At 44.0% G+C, this 21058-nt stretch overlaps 1 protein-coding gene across 2 annotated transcripts in view; it reads right to left on the bottom strand.

Annotated features, from left to right (window-relative positions):
- The window catches only part of RGS6 (regulator of G protein signaling 6), a 340045-nt gene extending 319558 nt beyond the window's left edge, over positions 1-20487 (bottom strand). Inside the window, exon 1 of one of the 2 annotated variants that reach the window (XM_061611195.1) lies at positions 20306-20487. The gene's annotated coding sequence lies outside the window, so the exon portion shown is untranslated. Of the gene's footprint in view, positions 1-6411; positions 6857-20305 lie in introns of those variants that run through there. The other variant, XM_061611196.1, reaches the window with a different exon arrangement.
- Positions 20488-21058: the final 571 nt, after the last annotated feature.

Genomic DNA, 21058 nt, shown 5'->3' with positions numbered 1-21058 from the left:
TAAGCCATTTCCAGCTCCTGTGTATCACTTTTTTCCTTTTTTGCTGAACACTCCCCTTCTTGCACTTGATCTCCCATCCTTTGAAAGGAGAGCCTTTAAAAGCTGTGAAATTCCGCCTGCCACCTCCCTCATTTATTACCTGTGGACTAAACAGTGTAGTGTTATTTTGAGGGGGCCCCAATTGGTGTAGTGACGGGTAGAGGGAGATATGTCGTTGTGCGGAAGACTTGCCAGGTGAGGGGAACTCGGCCCAGAGACAACTAACAGCTGTGCCTCGTTCCAGTCTTCCCCACAACCACAGGTTCGCTGGTTGCCCTATCAGCCAGCCCTCAGATCTCCGGATGCTGCTTTTAAATGCCAGATCGGTACATAATAAAATCTCCCTCATCCATGATTTAATTGTGGATGAGGCTGCCGATCTGGCATGTATAACTGAGACCTGGGTGGGCAAGCAGGGAGGAGTTGGCCTCTCCCAGCTGTGCCCACCGGGATACTCGGTTCAGCATCAGGGTAGATCTGAAGGTCGGGGAGGGGGGGTTTGCTGTGGTCTGTAGGAATTCCATCCCCTTCTCCAAGCACCCTGTCCATGTGACTACCGGTCTGGAATGTTTGCATCTTGTGTTGGGTCAGTGGGACAGATTGGGGATTCTGTTGGTGTACCGCCCACCCCACTGCCCAACGGACTCCCTAACTGAGCTAACAGAGGTAGTCTCGGATGTACTGCTGAGATCCCCCAGACTGATGATGCTGGGGGATGTCAACATCCATGCCGAGGCCGCCTCATCTGGAGCGGCTCAGGACTTCATGGTTTCCATGACAACCATGGGGCTGTCCCAATATGTTACTGGCCCAACACACGTAGCAGGCCATACTCTAGATCTGGTTTTCGCAACTGGACATGGAGATGATGATCTGATGGTAGGGAGTTTTACATCAGTCCCTCTGTCATGGACAGATCATCGCTTGTTGAGGTTTAGACTTACAGCGGCTCTTCCCCTCTGTAAGGGTGGGGGATCTATTAAGATGGTCCGCCCCCAGAGACTTATGACTTCTGATGATTTTCAAAGGGCTCTGGGGAGTTTTCCGGCTGATAGGGCTGGCGCTCCTGTCGAAACCCTGGTTGAACTGTGGAATGCAGAAATGGCCCGGGCAGTTGACACGATCGCTCCTGCGCACCCTCTCCGGTGTAGAGCTCATGCAGCTCCATGGTATACTCCGGAGCTGAGAGCGATGAAACAGTATAGGAGACGGCTGGAGTGCAGATGGAGGCAAACTCCTGATGGATGCAATCATGCACTGGTAAGTGCCTATACTAAGTTATACTCAATAAGGGCAGCAAAAAAGCAATATTTTGCTGCCACTATTAAAGCATCTATTTGCTGTCCAGCGGAGCTCTTTAAAGTTGTCCGTGGGCTATTGTCTTCTGGCCCTAGGGACTCGGTGGAATCATCTGAGGCCCGCTGTAATGAATTTCCTAGGCACTTCCAGGATAAAATCTTTTGCATCCGTCGGGACTTAGACTCCAATGTTATAGCAGTGGAATCAAATGAGGTATCCAGAGCACAGCCTTGTCCTGATTCTTTGGATGAGCTTCAGTGGTACAGCTTGAGGACGTTGACAAGGTGCTTGGACTGGTGCGTGCAACCACTTCTAAGCTGGACCCTTGCCCCTCTTGGCTAACAAAAGCTAGCAGGCATGGAACAGCCGGCTGGGCCAGGGAAGTGATAAATGCCTCATTGCGAGAGGGAGTAGTCCCTAGCTGCCTGAAAGAGGCGGTGGTAAGACCACTTCTGAAGAAACCGTCCTTGGACCCAGAAAGTCTTAACAATTACAGGCCAGTAGCAAATGTCCCATTCCTGGGCAAGGTCCTCAAACGAGCCAGCCAGCCAGCTCCAGACACACTTGGATGAAACCGATTATCTAGATCCATTTCAATCGGGTTTCAGGCCTGGTTTTGGTACAGAGACAGCCTTGGTCGCCCTGTATGATGACCTTTGTCGGGAGAAAGACAGGGGGAGTGTGACTCTGTTGATTCTCCTTGATCTCTCAGCGGCTTTTGATACCATCGACCATGGTATCCTTCTGGGGAGACTCGCTGATTTGGGAGTTGGTGGCACTGCTTGGCAGTGGTTCTGCTCCTACTTGGCGGGTCGTCTCCAGAAGGTAGTGCTTGGGGAGCACTGCTCGACACCCTGGGTACTCCAGTATGGGGTTCCACAGGGGTCAGTTTTATCCCCCATGCTTTTTAACATCTATATGAAGCCCCTGGGTGCGGTCATCAGGAGTTTTGGAGTGCGTTGCCATCAGTATGCTGATGACACGCAGCTCTACTTCTCCTTTTCATCTTTTTCAGGTGAGGCTGTCAATGTACTGAACCGTTGCCTGGCTGCGACAATGGACTGGATGAGAGCTAATAAACTGAGGCTTAATCCAGACAAGACCGAGATGCTGTTAGTGGGAGGTTCTCCCGACCGGATGGTGGATGTTCAACCTGTTCTGGATGGGGTTACACTCCCCCTGAAGGAGCAGGTTCGTAGTTTGGGAGTTCTTTTAGAACCTTCACTGTCACTTGAGGATCAAGTAGCCTCGGTGGCACGGAGTGCCTTTTACCAACTTCATTTGGTGGCCCAACTTCGCCCCTATCTGGATAGGGATGACCTCACTTCAGTTGTCCATGCTCTGGTAACCTCTAAACTAGATTACTGCAATGCGCTCTACGTGGGGCTGCCTTTGAAGACGGTTCGGAAACTGCAGCTCGTGCAAAATGCAGCGGCCAGATTGATAACGGAGACCAGGCGGTCCGAACATATAACACCGATTCTGGCCTGCTTGCATTGGCTGCCTATATGTTTCCGGGCCCGGTTCAAGGTGCTGGTTTTAACCTATAAAGCCTTATACAGTGCAGGACCACAATACCTGATGGAACGCCTCTCCCGATATGAACCTACCCGTACGCTACGCTCAGCATCGAAGGCCCTCCTCCGGGTGCCTACTCAGAGGGAGGCTCGGAGGGTGGCGACAAGAAAGAGGGCCTTCTCAGTGGCAGCCCCCGAATTATGGAATAGTCTTCCTGACGAGGTACGCCTGGCGCCGACATTACTATCTTTTCGGCGCCAGGTTAAAACTTTCCTCTTTTCCCAGGCATTTTAGTATGTGTAAAAATGTTTATGTTTTAAATTTAAATTTTAAGCTTTTAAAAACTGTTTTAAATATGTGTTTCATTGTATTTTGTGCTGATTGTTGTGAACTGCCCAGGGAGCTTCGACTATGGGCGGTATATAAATTTAATAAAATGAAATGAAAAATGAAATGAAATGGGACTTGCTGGATAATTCTGCAAACGCTAAAAGATAGGAACGCAGATGGACCAGAAATCCCTCTCTCCTTCAAAAAGAAAAAAACTTCCAAAAAAGCAATTCTCAAGTTCAGCAATGTAATTCTGCGAGATCTATTTAGAGGAAAAGAGTGCTTTGGCTCCCAAAGAATATTGGACAATACTACTGAATGTTTCCTTGTATGCAATCTCAGAGTTTCGAAGGGATTTACTTCCATGCAAGTGTGCTAAGTACTGCAACACAGAGGAGCCTGTTCTGTCTCTGCTTTGTCTTCTTGTATTTTGTGGTTCTTATTTGTTGGTTTTAAGTTGCATTAGTATATTGTATGAATCATATTTAATATACATATTTGTACACCATCCTGGAATCTTTTGACGAGGGCCAATTAAGAAATATTTAAATAAAATCAATAATAAATAAATGATAAATAAATAAAATCATACACCTATATTTTTAGGCAGCATCTCTCTCTTTAATGGGATTAAGGAAATGGAAAAGAAATGCTACACTGCAACCAGGTGGTTAAGCCAGTGTGGTGTAGTGGTTAGAATGCCAGACCAGGACCTGGGAGACCAGGGTACAAACCCTCGCTCAGCCATGAAGCTCACTGGGTGACCTTGGGCCAATCACTGTACCTCTCAGCTTAACCTACCTCACAGGGTTGTTGTGATGATAAAATTGGAAGGGAGAGAACCATGTTTATACCCCACCTTGAGCTCACTGGAGGAAAGATGGGATATAAATGTAATAATAAATAAACCATAGATACTTAGAAGTAACTTTCACCAAAAATGGAGAGACTTAACAACAACCCTGCACAACTTGTGATCCACCAACATAAAAACAGCCCACACCAACTATGCATTGGGGATCCACCAATTAATTGATAACCCCCTCTTTTTGCAGTCTCACCCTTGTTTGTAAAAACAGAAGGTTTATCAACTTCTGAGACAGCAGGTTTCAGGCTATACAGGCCTGTTGTAAGTACATGTGTTCAGGATAAGGAAATATACCTTCCTAACAAAAAATCCAGCAGGCAACATGTTCAAACCAACTAAACAAGCAATCAAAGAACTCCTTTCAAAGCCTGCTTGGGCACATTAAGTGCTCAGCCAGGCAGGTTTACTTTAAGTGGTCACAACCAGACTGTTTTAGTGCCTGTACCCTCCACAGCCTAGAAGCATGGGGTACCTGAGCCTGTTCCACAGCTGGTGCGGACTTGCATGGGAGCAGCATGGCAATGCAATCCAGCTGCAAGAGCACAACACACCTTGTTGTGCACTCTCGTGCACAACTGGGAATATGGAAAGCTGCCTGCACTTAGCACTCTCCGCCTCTTCATCATCAGCCAGCATCTTGTAAATGGCATGGGGTGAAATTCTTCTCGCACCCAAGCAATAGCCTTAAATTTTCTTTGCAAGGATGTGCAGGCAAGGAATACGCAACAAATCTGGCCTACCAACTGCTCAGCAGTCTACAACTCAGTTAAAAGTACTTCCTGGGCTTTAAGCAAACATGAGCCATTTGTGTAAGCAAGTGATGCTGTCTTTTTGCAGGGGGGGAACAGACTTTGCATCTGGAATTCAAATGCAAAAGCCACAATGGCAGTAACTTATGATCAGTTGAAAATTAGGTTTTTCCTATTTCTAACCTCTACTCACAACAACATGCATTCCATACTAAAAGACGTCTTGGCAACAGTTGTGAAAACACTCCTACAGTGCAATCTTAATTAGAAGAGTCTCATAGGATTTCAGTGGGACATAGTTGCAAATATGCATGTTTAGGATTACAGTCCTAGCCAAGGCCCTAGGACTAAGCGGTTTTAACCCCTTTCCTTTGGTTTCCCAGGGTCTAAGAAGTAGCTGGATGGCTAACAGTACAACCCTGGGCACATTTACTCAGAAGTAAGTACCACTGAGATCAAAGGGGCTTGTTCCCAGATAAGTGGATGCAGGAGTGTGCTCAGCTAGAGCCTTCCCAATGAAATTGGCTCCACTTTCAAGCCCTCTGAGGTTTTCCTGGGCTCTGGCTGCAAAACCATTTTTCCTTTCAGTTTAAAAAACCAAACCTAATTCTTTGTAAATATAGAAAACTTGGAACCCCAGAAAAAGCATCCTGGTTTCTAGCGCTGCAGACAGCAAATTCAAGTGCTATTTATTTATTACACTTATATCCCACCTTTCCTCCAAGAAGTTCAGGGTGGCCTACAAACATGGCTTTCCCCTTCCCCATTTTATCCTCACCGCATCCCTATGAAGTAGGTTAGGCTAAGAGACAGTGACTGGCCCAAGGTCACACAAGCAGAGATTTGAACACCAAAGGCCAACCGGGGATTTGACCCCTGGCCTCCCAGGTCCCACTCCGACACTCTAACCATTACACCACACTGGCTCTCCCATAACTAGCTACGATCGCCGCCGGTAAACTCCTGCTCATCTTGCTCCCAAGTTTCATTCATCGATAATGCAACTGGCGCAGCAACCAGCCAGGAGCGCAACGAGGCAGCGAGCTGCGTCGCTCTTTCCCTTCCCCAACTGGTTGCTTAGCGATCGCCCTACGTACGTGCCCCTCAACATCGATTCACGGCGCCCTGCTTAGTACAGAAAACTAAGCCCGTTTCTTTTCTGTTTCACATGGGAAGCCGGCGGGCGTTCGCGGAAACAAACGCTCCCTCCAGGCACCGCACGTAAATAGCTGTACTCCGACTGGAACGCAGCCGTTGCGGGAGCGTTTACAAGGACGCCGGAGACCCAGGTCGTTGACTCGCACTCCTCGACTCATTTGCATCCCCAGCACAATTGCCGCCAGATCCACGTTGGAAAGGGAGGAAAAGGCAGAGAGGCAGGGCTGCACGGTCGGTTACCTTGTGCTTCGTCCTTATTCTACACCTCCTTTCCACCCATTCAAAAAAAGGGGGGATTTACGCATGCTGTGAAGCGAACAACCGATTTAATGAGTTCCAGTGCCCTCCTAAAGTGGAACATGGAGGGGGCGGGAGGGATCATGCATTGAGCTAGCCATCATTGACGGCGGCGGGGAGGGAGAATGCTGTGCAAGGGCAACGGTCATTTACCTTAGCAACCAAGGATCTGCTGTGAGTCGCCGTCGGCTTTTAAATTTCTCCTCGGTGGCAGGGAACAGCCTGGTTCATGGTAAAGCAGAAGGGGCGGGTGACAGGCGAGACTTGCAGCTTCCCAAGGGCTCCCTCTCCCCCTACTCCGTTTTCAGGGCTTCTTAATCGTCTCCGTCGTCTTCAGCACGCCTAAAGGCTGCAAAAGAGGGTGAGCGAGGGTTGGGAGGGCCGCCGTCACCAAAGATGGACCCAGAAGAAGTGGAGCAGCCCAGCTCAACATGCTCCGTGGCTCACTCCTGCTGCTGCCTGCATTTCTTGTCCCGGAGCTCCTTTTCTCATTCTCCACTGCTTTTGCACTCACTCTTCATACTCGCCGGCTTGGTGCGATCGACGGGGTGGGGAAGGGAGCCAGCCCAGGGGCGAGAAGCCACCCAGAGGCTGAGGGATGAGATATGGGCAAGAGAAGGAAAAACAGAGGCTTCAAGTCCCAGATTTGTCCCTTACGAGCCGGCTGATTGCCGGAGTAGCAGCAGCTCCCGCTGCAGGCTGCGGGCGGCATTGCAGCCTCATTTCTGCTACCTGAAGAAAAACGGAAAGGCTCTGAAGGCCTTATTAGGGACGGGGGCGGGTAGCAGAGCCGCCCAATATGTATTTAGTCATTTTTAGGATTGATATACCGCACTTTTTTCCCAAAAAAAGGATTTCAGGGCGGTGTATATTTTAAATCCGCCACACAATATTAACATCCGCGTTGTTTTTCAAATCCACGCTATATATGTAAAAATATTAATCACCAAAAAAAAATCAACTTTGCGAGGAATAGGAAGAGTTTGGGTGGGTGACACAATCACTCTGGAGCGCCCGCTCCAACAGAGCTCTAAGCCTGACGTGGTCTACCCCAGAGCTGAGAATAAAACCGATAGGGAGACAGCTTGAACGTGTGTGAAAATCTTCTGTCCAATAGTCAAACACAAACAAAATGCTCGTTATCAAAGCTACTCTGTGGCAAAGACGGCTTTCCCCTCTGCTTCTATTGCATCATCTCAGTGCCATTCGACATGGAGTGGTTTGGGGCCTTTTACATGCTGTCCCTGAAGAGGTGGTGGAGGCCCGCTGTGACGCAACTGGGAAGCAATTTTGGAATAAAATTGCTTACATCTGGTGTGATTTGTCTCCGCAGATATGCCAGGACAATCTGATGAGGTGTCCAGAGCACTTGTATGGTTGGCTTTTATTGGATGTGGCTCAAAGATAAGGGGCCTGGATGGGTACATGCAATAGTGTAGTACTAAATTCAAAAGTGCAGGGTCCCTTCATGACAGTCACACCATGTCCCCTCACAGCCATGCCCCCCAGGATTCACCATCTCTTCTGCAATTACAGATTTAAAATTGCTGTGTGCATTGGCTTCCCAGCCCCCCAATCTCTCTCTCTGGGGGCTAAATATTGCCAGAAACCTTTTGATTTTAAGCATTCTGAAATGAAGCCAAGTGTGGGACTAGGATTTGGGAGACCAAGGTCTTTGCCATGAAGCTTACTTCTTACTTACAATAGGAGCCAATAAGCATGAAAGAGGAGGCATAGTTGGATCCAATCAGTAGGAAAGGACAAGGAAGCATGTTGTTAGCCAAGTGAGAAGGTTCTTATCAGTGGCTAGCATGCTCACCTTTCATGCTGATTGCTCATTTTTGTGCCCCCAAAAGTAAGGGGTCTGTGACTCCCCACAACCACACCAGGATAACACTGATATTCTGGATCCATTTCAATTGTTGTTTAGGTCTGAACTCAGCACAGAAACCACCTTGATTGCTCTATATCAGGCGTGGGGAACATTTGGCCCTCCAGATGTTGCTGAATTACACTTTCCATCAGCCCCAGCAAGCATGCCGATGTCCAGGGAGGATGAGAGTTGTAGTTCAACAACATATCCACACTTGCCTTATATTATGACCTTTGTTGGGAGACAGCAGGGTGAGTTTTGACCCTACTCTCTTTGATCTTTCAGTGATGTTTTTATATCAATTATAGTATCCGCCTGGAATACCTGTATGAGTTGGGGATGGGTGAGTGACTCTGGGAAGTGGTGCAGGGGTGGTATTGTTCAGTCACATGGACCCTTCCATAGGGATTCCCCAGAGTTCAGTTGTATCCCCCATGGTATTTAACATCTAAATGAAACTGCTGGGAGAGGTCAACTAGAGTTTTGGAATGTGTTGTCATCAGTATGCAGGAGGCATACAGCTTTAATTACGAGCTGGTGTGACGGTGGATGTGATGAACCAGTGCCTGACCACAGTAATGGACTGAATACGGGCCAATAAACTGAAGCTCAATCTGGCAACAGAGTCACCATTAGTGGGTGATTCTTCCGTCTGGATAAGTGGTGTTCAGGCAGTGCTAGACAGGATTGCACTGTCCCTGAAGGAGCAGTTTTGTATCTTTTGTAGCAGAGGGGGGCAGCTTTTGGATCCATTACTGTCATGTCACTGGACGCACAAGTGGTCTCTGTGGTGCAAAGTGCCTACCATCTTTGGCTAGTGATCTAGCTACACCACTATCTGCATGTGGATAACCTGGCTTCAGAGGTCTGTGCTCTAGTAACCTTCCAGTTAGATTACTGCAATGCATTATACACGCAGCTGCCTTTAAAGACAGTTCAAAAACTGCAGCTAGTGAAGAATTTGGCAGCCAGATCACTAGCAGGGGATGATCCGAAAACATTTCACCAATCGTAGCCAGGTTGTGCTGGCTTCTGATATGTTTCCAGGCTTAAAATATTTAAAATGTTGGTTCCAGTCTATAAAAAACCTTATATTGTTCAGGAACCCATTATCTTGAAGAACATCTCTTGAATCTGCCTAGACATTTAGGTCATCACTGGAGACCCTCTTCCAGGTGCCCCCTCTGGCAGAGGTACAGAGGCTGACAACATGAGCAAGGGTTAAGCTGTTGTGGAAGTTCTCCCAAGGAAGGTCCACCTGGTGTTGTCCGTGTGGTCTTTCTTTAGCACCAGGTTTTCCTTTCTCCCAGGCATTTGACTGTTAATTTTCCTTTTTGCAGCACTGGGGCTATTTGTCGGCTTTGTTATTCTTATTGTGATAATGCTGAGGCAGTGAGATAGGTAGGGCTTAAATTGCTTTTATATTTAGTGCATGATCATTTAGTCATAGTTCTTTGCTGTTTGTTCTTTGAAATTTTATATTGTATTTGTTTTATATTTTTGCTGTAAGTCACCTTGAGACCATTTTGACAAAAAGTGATTAATAGATAAAGCCGTAATACATACATACATCCAATCTGTGTTGCAGTTCAGCAGAACTGATGCAATCTGTCATTGTTGAAATTTTACATTTTTTCTTCCAACTGCTCTGACTTAATGGCCAGAGGACTCACCTGCCCAGCACGGAGCAAGATAATATGTGATATTGGCTTTGCCAGTATTCCCACTAGACTCATTTTTCTTGAAAAATTAACTGCCGAGTACAAGATTTTTTTTTAACAAAACCCATTTTGTAAATCTCCTGCCAAAGAGCAGTTGCTTTTACCATTACAGGCCTCAAAAACACATTTATCTCAACACGTTTCAGACATGCCACCAAAGTTGCTTACTTGCCCTTCTGCACATATGCTAGGACAAAAAAGAGCTAGGATTTGAATGTCAAGGAAGGGGTGAAGGCTATAAAACAGAGTATCAAAATTCAGTTATCAAAAGAAGGGCGTGGATCAATCCTACAATGCCTGTCCTTCCATTTCATGCAACTTTTCAGTGAAAGAAAGTGAGAAAACCATAATGGAAATGCTTGTTGGCAAGGACAGCAAATCTTTGCTTTATTATAAATTGCTTCACGTAATTCCTGAAGCTATTATGTAAGTATATAAGCTTTGTAAGTAAACCTTACCTTCCCCAGAGGGGAAATTAATCACTATATCAAAAAATGTATACGTTCAAACATAGAAATGTCTTCCCCCCCTCTGCACCAGACAGATTGCAATCTGTTGTTTTACAAAATGAGGTCAAAAGGCCAAACAATGGAAGAAATAGCAGGAAGTATGTCAGAGACGAAGTGCGCAGAGTACAAGTGAATAGAGAATCCAGTCAAAGAAAATATCTAGGAGGACAAGTGCCAGGGTTGCAGGGCCCTAGGCGAGATTCTCACTGACAGCCACCAATGGTACCACTATGATGGCCAAGCAAAACACAGACACACGCACAGTTACCGGGTTGCAAAGGCAGGCAACATTGGGAATGAGTGGCAGGGCCATGCTGAGTGGGGAAATTAGATGGAGAAATAGTGGTAACTTTTTTTTTTAATCTGATAGATTTCTAGTCCACAATTTCTGTTTTTAAGTCTCATTTTAAAAAAGTCCATTTCTTCAAAGCGTTTGGAATTTCAGCTTAGGGTTTTTAAAAAAAATATTTTCTATATTTGTACAGAAGTCAGGATCTAAAGTCAGGATCATTCAGACCATGGTATTCCCGATCTCTATGTATGGATGTGAAAGTGGACAGTAAAAAAAAGCGGATAGGAGAAGATTTATGTAACTTTAAAGTTGGCAATGAGGACATTGAACTTGTCAAGGATTATCAATACCTCAGCACAGTCATTAACCAAAATGGAGACAACAGTTAAGAAATCAGAAGAAGGCTAGGACTGGGGAGGGCAGCTATGAAAGAACTAGAAAAGGTCCTCAAATGCAAAGGTGTATCACTGAACACTAAAGTCTGGATCATTCAGACCATGGTATTTCCGATCTCTATGTATGGATGTGAAAGTTGGACAGTGAAAAAAGCTGATAAGAGAAAAATCAACTCATTTGAAATGTGGAGGAGAGCTTTGCGCATACCATGGACTGTGGAAAAGACAAATAATTGGGTGTTAGAACAAATTAAACCAGAACTATCACTAGAAGCTAAAATGATGAAACTGAGGTCTTCATACTTTGGAGACATCATGAGAAGACCTAATTCACTAGAAAAGACAATGATGCTGGGGAAAACAGAAGGGAGTAGAAAAAGAGGAAGGCCAAACAAGAGATGGATTGATTCCATACAGGAAGACACAGACCTGAACTTACAAGATCTGAACAGGGTGGTTCATGACAGATGCTCTTGGAGGTCACTGATTCATAGGGTCACCATAAGTTGTAACTGACATGAAGACACATGAAAAACAACAATATTTGTATACCTAGAGTATGTGCACTTAAATGCTCACTTTGTCCTCTGTTTGTTTCTCCTCCCTTCCTTTGTTGTCCTCGTTTTATTTTTTTAGATTGTATACCTTTTGGGGGCAGGGACTTAGGTTTTTTTGGTTTATTTTACGTACAGTGCCACGTCATCTGATGGCACTTTATAAATGAAGCAACAACAACTTTTCAGGGTAAAAACCCTAACAAAGTGAATTACAGAGTAGTCCATAGCCAAATCATAAAAACAATCAACAACATTCACCCCTTAAAGTCATTAAAACAACAAAGAAGGCAGCATCATTAAAATAAAAAATAATATAGCAGCAGTACATAAAAGGTCAGTTCAAAGCACAATGTGCTAAAATTAACCAAACGCGGATGGAATAAATAAGTCTTTAAAATCTTCCTGAAGGCCAGCAAAGAGGATTCTATATGTACTTCTGGAGGGAAGAACGTATTCCAAAGATGTGGGGCTACCACAGAAACTTTAAAATGACAGCAGCTCCAGCCACCATCTGAATTTGCTCACAATGCCTCTTGACCCTCCCATAGCATTGCAATGCCCTCTGGATTCATTCATTACTGGGCTTAACCGGGAGGGGGGGGAGGAAGCAGAAGGAGCACCCCTCTTGCCACCATTCTGATCATATCCAATGGGAGGTGACACAAGTACAGGAGGCTCTCCATTTCAGACAGTCACCCTTCAAATTATGTCATCAGTATATCTGAGGCAGAGGAGTGGCACTAGGGAACAGATAACTGAGGAAGTGTTATTCTAACCCAGCCATAAATATATTGGCATTTAAAAATGGACAGAAAGCCATTTGGAATGTTGTCCTGATGATGCCACAGTTCACCTGGCTGTTGAACATTTTCAGTATGTTGTTTGTGGAGACTTCTACATCCATGATTGTCAGAATGGTGTTCTCTGGAAGACCATCTGTGGTGTTTTTCAGGTAACCAGGAATGTTAATGGTATAGAGCTTGAGGACAGAATCCCCATAGCCAGACACCCTGATGAGAGAGTGCCAGTGTCTGGGACAATGTGGTGCCCAGGTTTATCCAGTTGGTGGATTTTGAATAATATGTTCAAGAACCTGTATTGAGGCTTTTTGGGTATGTCTGCATGGATTGGTTTCTGCTGTTCTATAGGATCGCCCCCAGTAGATTTAACTATGGTTGCTTGTTTAGCACTCTGGATCTCCAGCAGTCCCAAGGTGGAGTTCTGACAGTGGAGGCTGATCTATTAAAGCAAATGGGGCACTGCCCCACCAACCTCCTTCTGCCCTCAGCCAGCTCCTCCCTGCCTGCCTTCTTACTTACATCCAGTCCAAGGGGTGGCACTGGCTGTCAGCTTCCTCCTCCTTAGCCTCAGTGTTGCCAACATAGAACTCAGCAGGGAGGAGAATGGGAAAAAACTGCAATTAGCTGGTTCTGTCTATCATTGGCTCTGACTCCACCTACTCTTGGCCTCTCTGCCTTCCACCCTACCAGTCTCAATGGGCACTGGACACCACTGAGTTCTGAACCTGTTAGGCAGACTTTCCTGAATGCATTTGGATCATAGCTCTTGTTGTGGTACACTTTTCTATAATAAGGAGGAGTGTTTAGTATTCATGACAGGCAGTCATCTTCAAGTTGAAGAAACACACATCAATGATGGTTAGATGAGATTTTTTAATGTCTAACACAGGGCGCTATGCGAGGGTCCCATATACAGATCGTTACTGCCCTTGTGGAGAAGGAGCGGTTGAAAATAATATTCATGTCCTACTTTACTGTCCATTCTACAATGTTTTTAGGCAACAATTTATATTTCCTCTTCTGAAAAACATACAACATAAACCTTGGGTAGTTTTGGAAGAATATCTCTTAGGAGACCGCTCTCCGAAAATAACATTAGCAATACCAAAATTTTCTGCAGCAGCTATAATCACCAGATCTGATATTATGAATAACTTCTCAAAACATACATAAATTTGATATTAACCTTAAGTAAATTTATATATGTCTATACTTTGATTAAACTTAATTAAGACTTTGAAGAGTTATATAGAATATGCTGTTTTTGGAATAATGTATCTCTCTCAGATATGATTCTAATGTAGTATATGTTTGTATTGTTTTATATGTCTATTTACCTTTGGCCTATGGGCTGTAATAAATTGAATTGAATTGAATTGAATTGAATGTCTAACACATGCATGGACCCCATCACAGATAATCCCACTACCATAAATGGAGTCAGTGTGTTAACAAATTACCTTATGTGCACAAGGATTCACAGAATGGAGGTCTTTTCTGAAATCAAAATGTATTCTTGCTAGGAAAGCAAAGTTACAATGAATTTTCTGCCATTTTCCTTCTCCGTTATACCACATTCACTATTTTCAAGGTCACTATGGTCCATTGGGATTATTCCATATTACCCACAGAACAACATAGGCAACAGAGTACTGTAGTTTTGGGGTCAAGGTTAAAAAGCTCAAATTTATATTATGAAAACAAAGGTCCCTTAGGTAAATTCATATAAACAGTATTCTTCCCATAAGGTGACTCTTCCCCTCCCCATCATAATAAAAATATGTATGGAACATGGTCATAGGAAATGCCCACCTCCAATCCCTGCCATGCATTGAGATCTTGGCTATATGTTATGTGCAAATCTAGTATGGCAAAGCGATATAAAATACCTGGACCTGTATACTGGAAATTGTTTGGGGCAGATAGATAGGTCTGCATAGTGCACACTAATATTGGGGAGAGGAGGGTTCATCTGAATGGCCATTAGGCATTATTCCCAAGGTAAGAATAACTATGGGCAAGATCCAGTAAAATTTATGCTCTTTAGGGTGCTATCCTATGGCCCCAGGAGGATGTCCCAGGGCCCATTGGATGTATCAGGTCTTCCTCCCCAACTTAAGAGAAAGAGTTCCAACATTACAGAAAGTGCAGGATAGGAATGAATTTAAATAAAATAAACAGTTTTGAGCTGCACTGTTTTCAGCAGGAGATCAGAATTTATATATATATATATGAAAATGAAATGGACTGCCTTCAAGTTGATTCCGACTTATGGCGACCCTATGAACAGGGTTTTCATGGTAAGCGGTATTCAGAAGTGGTTTACCATTGCCTTCCTCTGAGGCTGAGCGGCATTAACTGGCCCAAGGTCACCCAGTGAGCGTCATGGCTATGTGGAGATTTGAACTCAGGTCTCCCAGGTTGTAGTCCAACACTCTAACCATTATGCCACACTGGCTCTCATATATATATATATATCAGATAATATAAAACAATAGTAAATAAACACAGGAGACAATGTCTAGAAGTTCTCAAAAGTCTGATTAAAAAACAAAATAACAATAACACAAGACAACCCACACACACACACACCAAAACTCCATTGTATATAAAGCAAATACAATTCCCAATGATTACAGTAAGAGACCAAAAACAACTATAAGTCAACCTATTACCCAGAATTTCTTTGGAATTCTGTCTATCCAAAAATATTTTTGTGACAGTAGTGGCAGTATCATTCTATCTTTCCATATCACGTATACAATAAAAGGATACCATACATCTTCAAAAAGTCTCTTTTTATCTTCACACCTCTTAATAACCGATTTCTCTCAGTTAACTTTTCTGCTGCAGAGGTTTTTATGTAACCTTTCAATGGACTAGAAAGATAAGCAAATTGCTCAAGAGAGGTTATTGAATTTAAAACAAAATTGAATTTACCAGTGACCTAAATTTCATCCCAGCAAGCATTCCAGTAGTGAGTGTTGTATCTTGTATCTTAACTTGCATCAGATTAGCCATAACTCAGTGGCAGAACACTTGCTTTGCATACAAAAGATGCCAGGTTCAATCCCTGCTGTCTCCAGGTCAGACTGAGAAACACTCCTGCCTGAAACTCTGGAGAGATGCCGCAGTCAGTGTTGACTATACTGAGCTTGATGAACCCGTGATTTGACTTCATATAAGGGCCACTTTCTATGTTCCTATGCCTCCTGCATCTTATCTTGCATCAGAGTAGCTGAACAAAGGGTGCTACAGAAACTGCTCTCAGCACAATACAGCAGAAATGTGGTTGTTGAGATATTTCTACTGTTTCCAAGTACATTTAAGGCATCAGTAACAACCAGCTACCTCCTTTTGTATTTATGCAGAGTTTTTTGAGCATCTTGTTTTACATTGTCAATTTCATTTCAATGCCAGCCAAGATAACCCTGGACTTGCCATTGTGCTTTAAATTTGAGAATCTCAAATGCCTCAACCTCTTTGCAGAAGGTGTTTTTGGTTTGTAAATATTTAATAACTCCATTTAGGCAATGAATTGACTAGCAAGGATGAAAATTTTACAAGCAGAATAAAAATTATGCTTACATTGCACAGCATGAAATGCCATTCTATGATGTATTGACAGTACAACCAGCAAAGCTTTAGTTTCAAGACTTCTGACTTTCTGTTTAGATTTTCCCAGATTCAATCCTAGTCTGGAACTTTCATTGTTCCATCATGCCTACACTCCAGAACTCTGCAGCTGCTCTGACAGAGCTCATGTGTAGGCAGGCTTTCACTGGTGGGAGCAGTATAAAATCAGTTGAGGTCATCACCAGTTGCACTTTCACCATGCTTTGTACATGGGAAATTTAAACACTTTTTGCAGAGAACTAAACAGCCCATGTCCAGTTGTGGCACTTGATTTATCCTATGATCTGCTGTTCAGTGTGTGTTGCTATGTGATAGCCATGCAATGGCCATTTACTTATGTTATTTCTTTAACAAAATTAGCATACCACTTAACTGTAAAGAAAACCTCTAAGCAGTTTACAAAAAATATAAAATATACATTAAAATTGTCAATAAAAATCAATGTGAAAACAAGGTAATAAAAAAGGAAAATGAATAAAACCAACAGTTAAAATCTTACATGCTAAACTAAAATTACAGATTAAAATACACTTCGGCTTTACAGGTCTGGGTAGACTTGCCTAAACAGAAAAGTTCTTAGACAGGAGTTGCCAACGCATTTCCCCCCTGTCTGGTTTGGATGTCCACTGCCTATTTAAAAAGCATGAGATCTTTTAATGCATTTAATGTGGCTTTTTGTGTGTGTAAGTAGCAGTCATGGGGATGTCTGAGAAGTCTCGGGACTGAGTGGGAGGGGAAGTTTAATTCTTTCCCTGCCACAGTCCTGACAACAAGAAAGAATAGTCTTTCTTAAAGCTATTTGCATTTCAAGGAAGCCTTCACTGACACCAATGGGAGCCTCTAGGCTGGTAAGTGGGCTGACACTCACTAGGGCTGCTAGGCTTATAAGTAGGGCAACCCTGTTACTGGTCCTGAAAGCATAGCTCACTGGATGCTAGTGAGTTACTAGGTCCAATTCAAGGTGTTAAGTGCTAGCATATGAAGCCCTAAATAACTTGGGACCCAAGTATGTAAAAGGGTATCTTCCCCCAAATCAACCATCTCAGACCCTATGATCAACAGGAGAGGCTTTGTTGGTGTACGCCAGAGGCTGCTCAGTTGGCATTGACCTGTGACAGGGCCTTTTCAGTGGTTGCTTCCTGTTTCCTGGTGAGGTGCATCTGTCTCCATCATTAGTGATGTTCAGGAGGAATTTGAAAACATTCCTGATGGTTGAAGGAAACTGTTCCTGGCAACTAGAGATCACTGGATAATAGACTATTTTTAAATGTAACTGTTTTTAGAATTTTTTTAAAATTGTTTTGTTAATGTGTTTGCCACCCCGGGCTCCTTCGAGAGAAAGGGCAGGATATAAATTCAATAAACAAACAAACAAAATAATTCTCTTGAAATGCAAATAGCAGCTTTGGAGAAATGATCTTGATTGGAACTGTGGCAGGGAGAGAGAGAGAATTAAATTATCTCCTCCCCCCTGCACTGCCCATGGTCCAGAGGCTGCTCAGACTCCCATGCAAAAACTGTGTTCATGCAATTAATGTCACATCTTCTTGGGCCCACTTTGGGTGCTCTTTCAAACTCCACCCACCAGGCCAGTGGTCACTGCCACCAAATAAATACCCTCTAGCTCCTGGAGTCATAGTTCCCAGGGTGTTTCCTAGTTAGAGGGAAATACTGTTACACCAGTTTACATTTATAGTCTTGACATTCCCCCAAAAGCACTGAGCATGTCTGCAATCTGCAGATACAGAGGGAGCTGAATGCCGTACACAAGCCGGTCTCTTTTATATTTTAGGCAGAACTGCTATCTGGCAAGAATCCAGATAATCAGAGGAGGTTATGGGTAGTGGAAAAATAAGCCGCATTAAATATGAGTTCTTATTTTCATGTAGTAGGAGAATGTTTGTTCAGGGCTTGAAGTAGCCTCAGGCAAGGGGAAAAGGCTATTTTGAGTCTTTGAGGCCATGGGAATGTTCTGCTGCCTCAGGTTGCCCATGTTTTGAGAGATTTAAGAGGCCAATTGAAATAGCAGCATAAGAGCACCTGGATGCTCCATTAATTATATACATTAATGCTTCAGTCCATGCCAGCACCTAATATGTCAAGCCATTTTTCAGCATCCAGTACTGTGATATATATGTCGATTGGGGTGATCTTAGTTATACTGAGAGAAAATAATAAATTGTTTTCATGTTCCTTATAGCAACCTCTTGAAGTAATTATTTGGGAAACAAGCTGACGCAGTATCTTCATGGGATGGAACTGGTTACATTCCTAGCAAGCTGTTATGTTTACCACAAAACAGTTCCAGGCAATACAGACCAAGTCTAATTTTATGTTCCATTAAGAGTAGTACATTTGTCTATCTCTTTCTCTCATTTAGTGTGGAGGCAGGAGCAGACCATCTTGCAATAAATATCACCCTAATTTTTATTTTTGGAAAGCAGATAAGCTTGCCTTGATTAATTTCCTTGTTAAAAACTCTGGCATAGGGCAGCATCTCTGTTACTACAATAACATTTTGCAGATCCCTATTTTTACCCTTCTTCTGTTTCCGTATTGGAAGCCACAAACCACTTTTCCTATTCAGGGCCACATAAAAGCATGCGGGGAGTTTTGATCCATATTCTGGAGCCCCACATATCTGGTGCACAAACGGGTTAACCCTATGCACATTCCCAAATAGAGGGGGTTACATTTAAAAACTGATCCCATTCATCTGATCCCTTTTATATTTTGCAGTACAGAGATGGACCCATCACCGTAGAGCAGAGGTAGGGGCACTTCCATCCTGGGAACCAAATGTGGCCTTTGGAACTCTCCGCAGGCGTCACACCTTCGTTAGCCACACACCCTTCATCAGCCCTGTTTCACACTCATTCAGTGTTTTGCCTGGCATGCTGATAATGCCTCTTGCTTGCCTGGATGGAGGAACTAGAGACTGTGTGCGTGCATGCGTGCGTGCGTAGGTAATGGATGTCATTGTCCACTTCTGCTATGCTCAGGGCTGACCCTAAGATAAACAATGCCCTGGGCAAGGAGTGCCTTCAAGGCCCACCACTACCATACTAAGCTTCTTTATGGAACCAATCTCTTGTTTGGCCTATCCCTAAAAGAACCCATGCATATGTGTACAAACCTGGGGGCCACATGTGGGAATTATTGCATGCACGGGCTACATGTGAGAATCTCACCTGCAGCTCCTTCTTGCCTGGAATCAAGTGGAATGACAAGTGTGCTTTTTTCCCTTACATGAGGACAAGGGAATAGGGATCGGGTTGTGCTTCTCCTGAATACCTCCTCCAAATTCCAAGCCCCTTGTGGCACACTTTATTCCTGATTCCTGGGGCTCAGTCTCACAGGTCTTCTGGTTCTGGCTTGTTGCTGGCCTTCTCCAGATTCCTCTTAAGGAATTCCTTCTTAAGGATTCCTCCCTTAAGGCTTGGCCTCACACCACTCCTACACCTTTCCCTCTGGTAACTGCCACAGAAAATTACTCTCCAGTGGTACCTTGGCTGGAAATCTCATGTGGCATTCCCTCCCTCCCTGGTGGGCCTGGCATTCTTTATGTGACAAGAACAAGGTGTCTGCTCTACCACAGAATCCCTACTTAAGGCCTTCCCTGTTCCTTCTCTCCTTACAATAAACTGTGTAACCAGGGTTACTTGTCCTGGGCCAATCATAAACCTGCCTAAGCAATCTTATCTCTATTGCTGCCCAGACCTAAAGAAAGATTTTACATTACTGTAACTGGATTAGATTACCAGTTACAGCTGGGCTGCAGGCCTAGCTAATAAGCCGGCTCCTCCCTTCCAGTCTCCCAAGGATACATTTTACAACCAGCTTAAGCCTTAAATTTGCATCTATTCTGTTTCATACACAACTATGTAAAATATTTATTTCACCACAGTCTGGGAGAAGTCCCATTATGTCACAATTAAATGTTGAGATTCAGTGTTGTGTTACACTCTAATATACCATTTCCTCTTTTTATGAAAACTTTAAACAAAATACTAAGAATTCAGGTGAATGGGTAAGGGCAGGGGCCAGTGGTATGCACAGGAACTGAGGCAGAGGGGCACTTGCTTTGGGGAGGGCTGGGGCAAATTACCCTAGTTACCCCCTCCCCCCGGGGCAGCTCTACAGCTTTGAGTGTTACTAAACTGTATGGCTTGTGCAGGATTACAAACATAGCAGTGTAACAGGCCCTGCAACTCCCAGGTTTTCCCCCTAGCAATGTCTATGAAAAGGGCCCAGGGTAAACTACCTCTTATTTGCTGCACTCTTTTCATTTCACTTCTGCTCCAGTTCTAGATCCTAATGAAGTCTCTGTCATGTGGGTTGGGTGGCTCTCAAAGGAGGACTCTCATGGAGTTGTAGGTCTCCGGATCTGTAGGCCTATATTCATTATGTTTAGGCTAGCACACACAAAATGGTTCCTGCTGTAAGCTCTCCTCCCTGAGCTCCAATAGTCCCTCCTCTGCTACAAGTAGTAGGCCCTCTATTGGTGTGGTATAACTAGTCTTAAAGGGACAGTATCAGCATATATTACAGTCTCCCAAGCTGTAGCTTCTCCTTCACTCTTCTTCCCTTGGTGCTTTTTTTTATCTTTGAAAATTACCATTGCCCCAAAATATAGAGCTGTAGGAACCACGTGACTAAATCTAGCAACTGCCTTGTATCCCAACCAGTTTTGTAGCACAAGTGAGGCTGATACCACTGTACCACCTACCACGGTGGGATGTATAGATAAATGTCACGACTGGGGCATTTGTGAAAATGTCTTCTAAAAAGCCGTCTGGAGCTCAGAACAGAAAATGCAAAGCACAGCAACACAGCCAGTTGAAGAAAGATGCAAGTAGTATGAAGTTCCCTCAGCTTTCTGAATTAGTGGGTTCTTCATGAAGTGATAGTGTGAATGTGGGAGTGTTTATCAAGGTCAGAGTAGATTATCCAGTTTCCATTAATGTAAAAGATGGTGAGAACTCTGCCTCCAATTAGTGGCCTGCTGAAATAGTAA

The sequence above is a fragment of the Rhineura floridana genome, chromosome 2 (genome assembly GCF_030035675.1).
Source record: "Rhineura floridana isolate rRhiFlo1 chromosome 2, rRhiFlo1.hap2, whole genome shotgun sequence".
NCBI lineage: Eukaryota > Metazoa > Chordata > Lepidosauria > Squamata > Rhineuridae > Rhineura > Rhineura floridana.
This window is presented reverse-complemented; position numbering and strand designations above follow the sequence as displayed.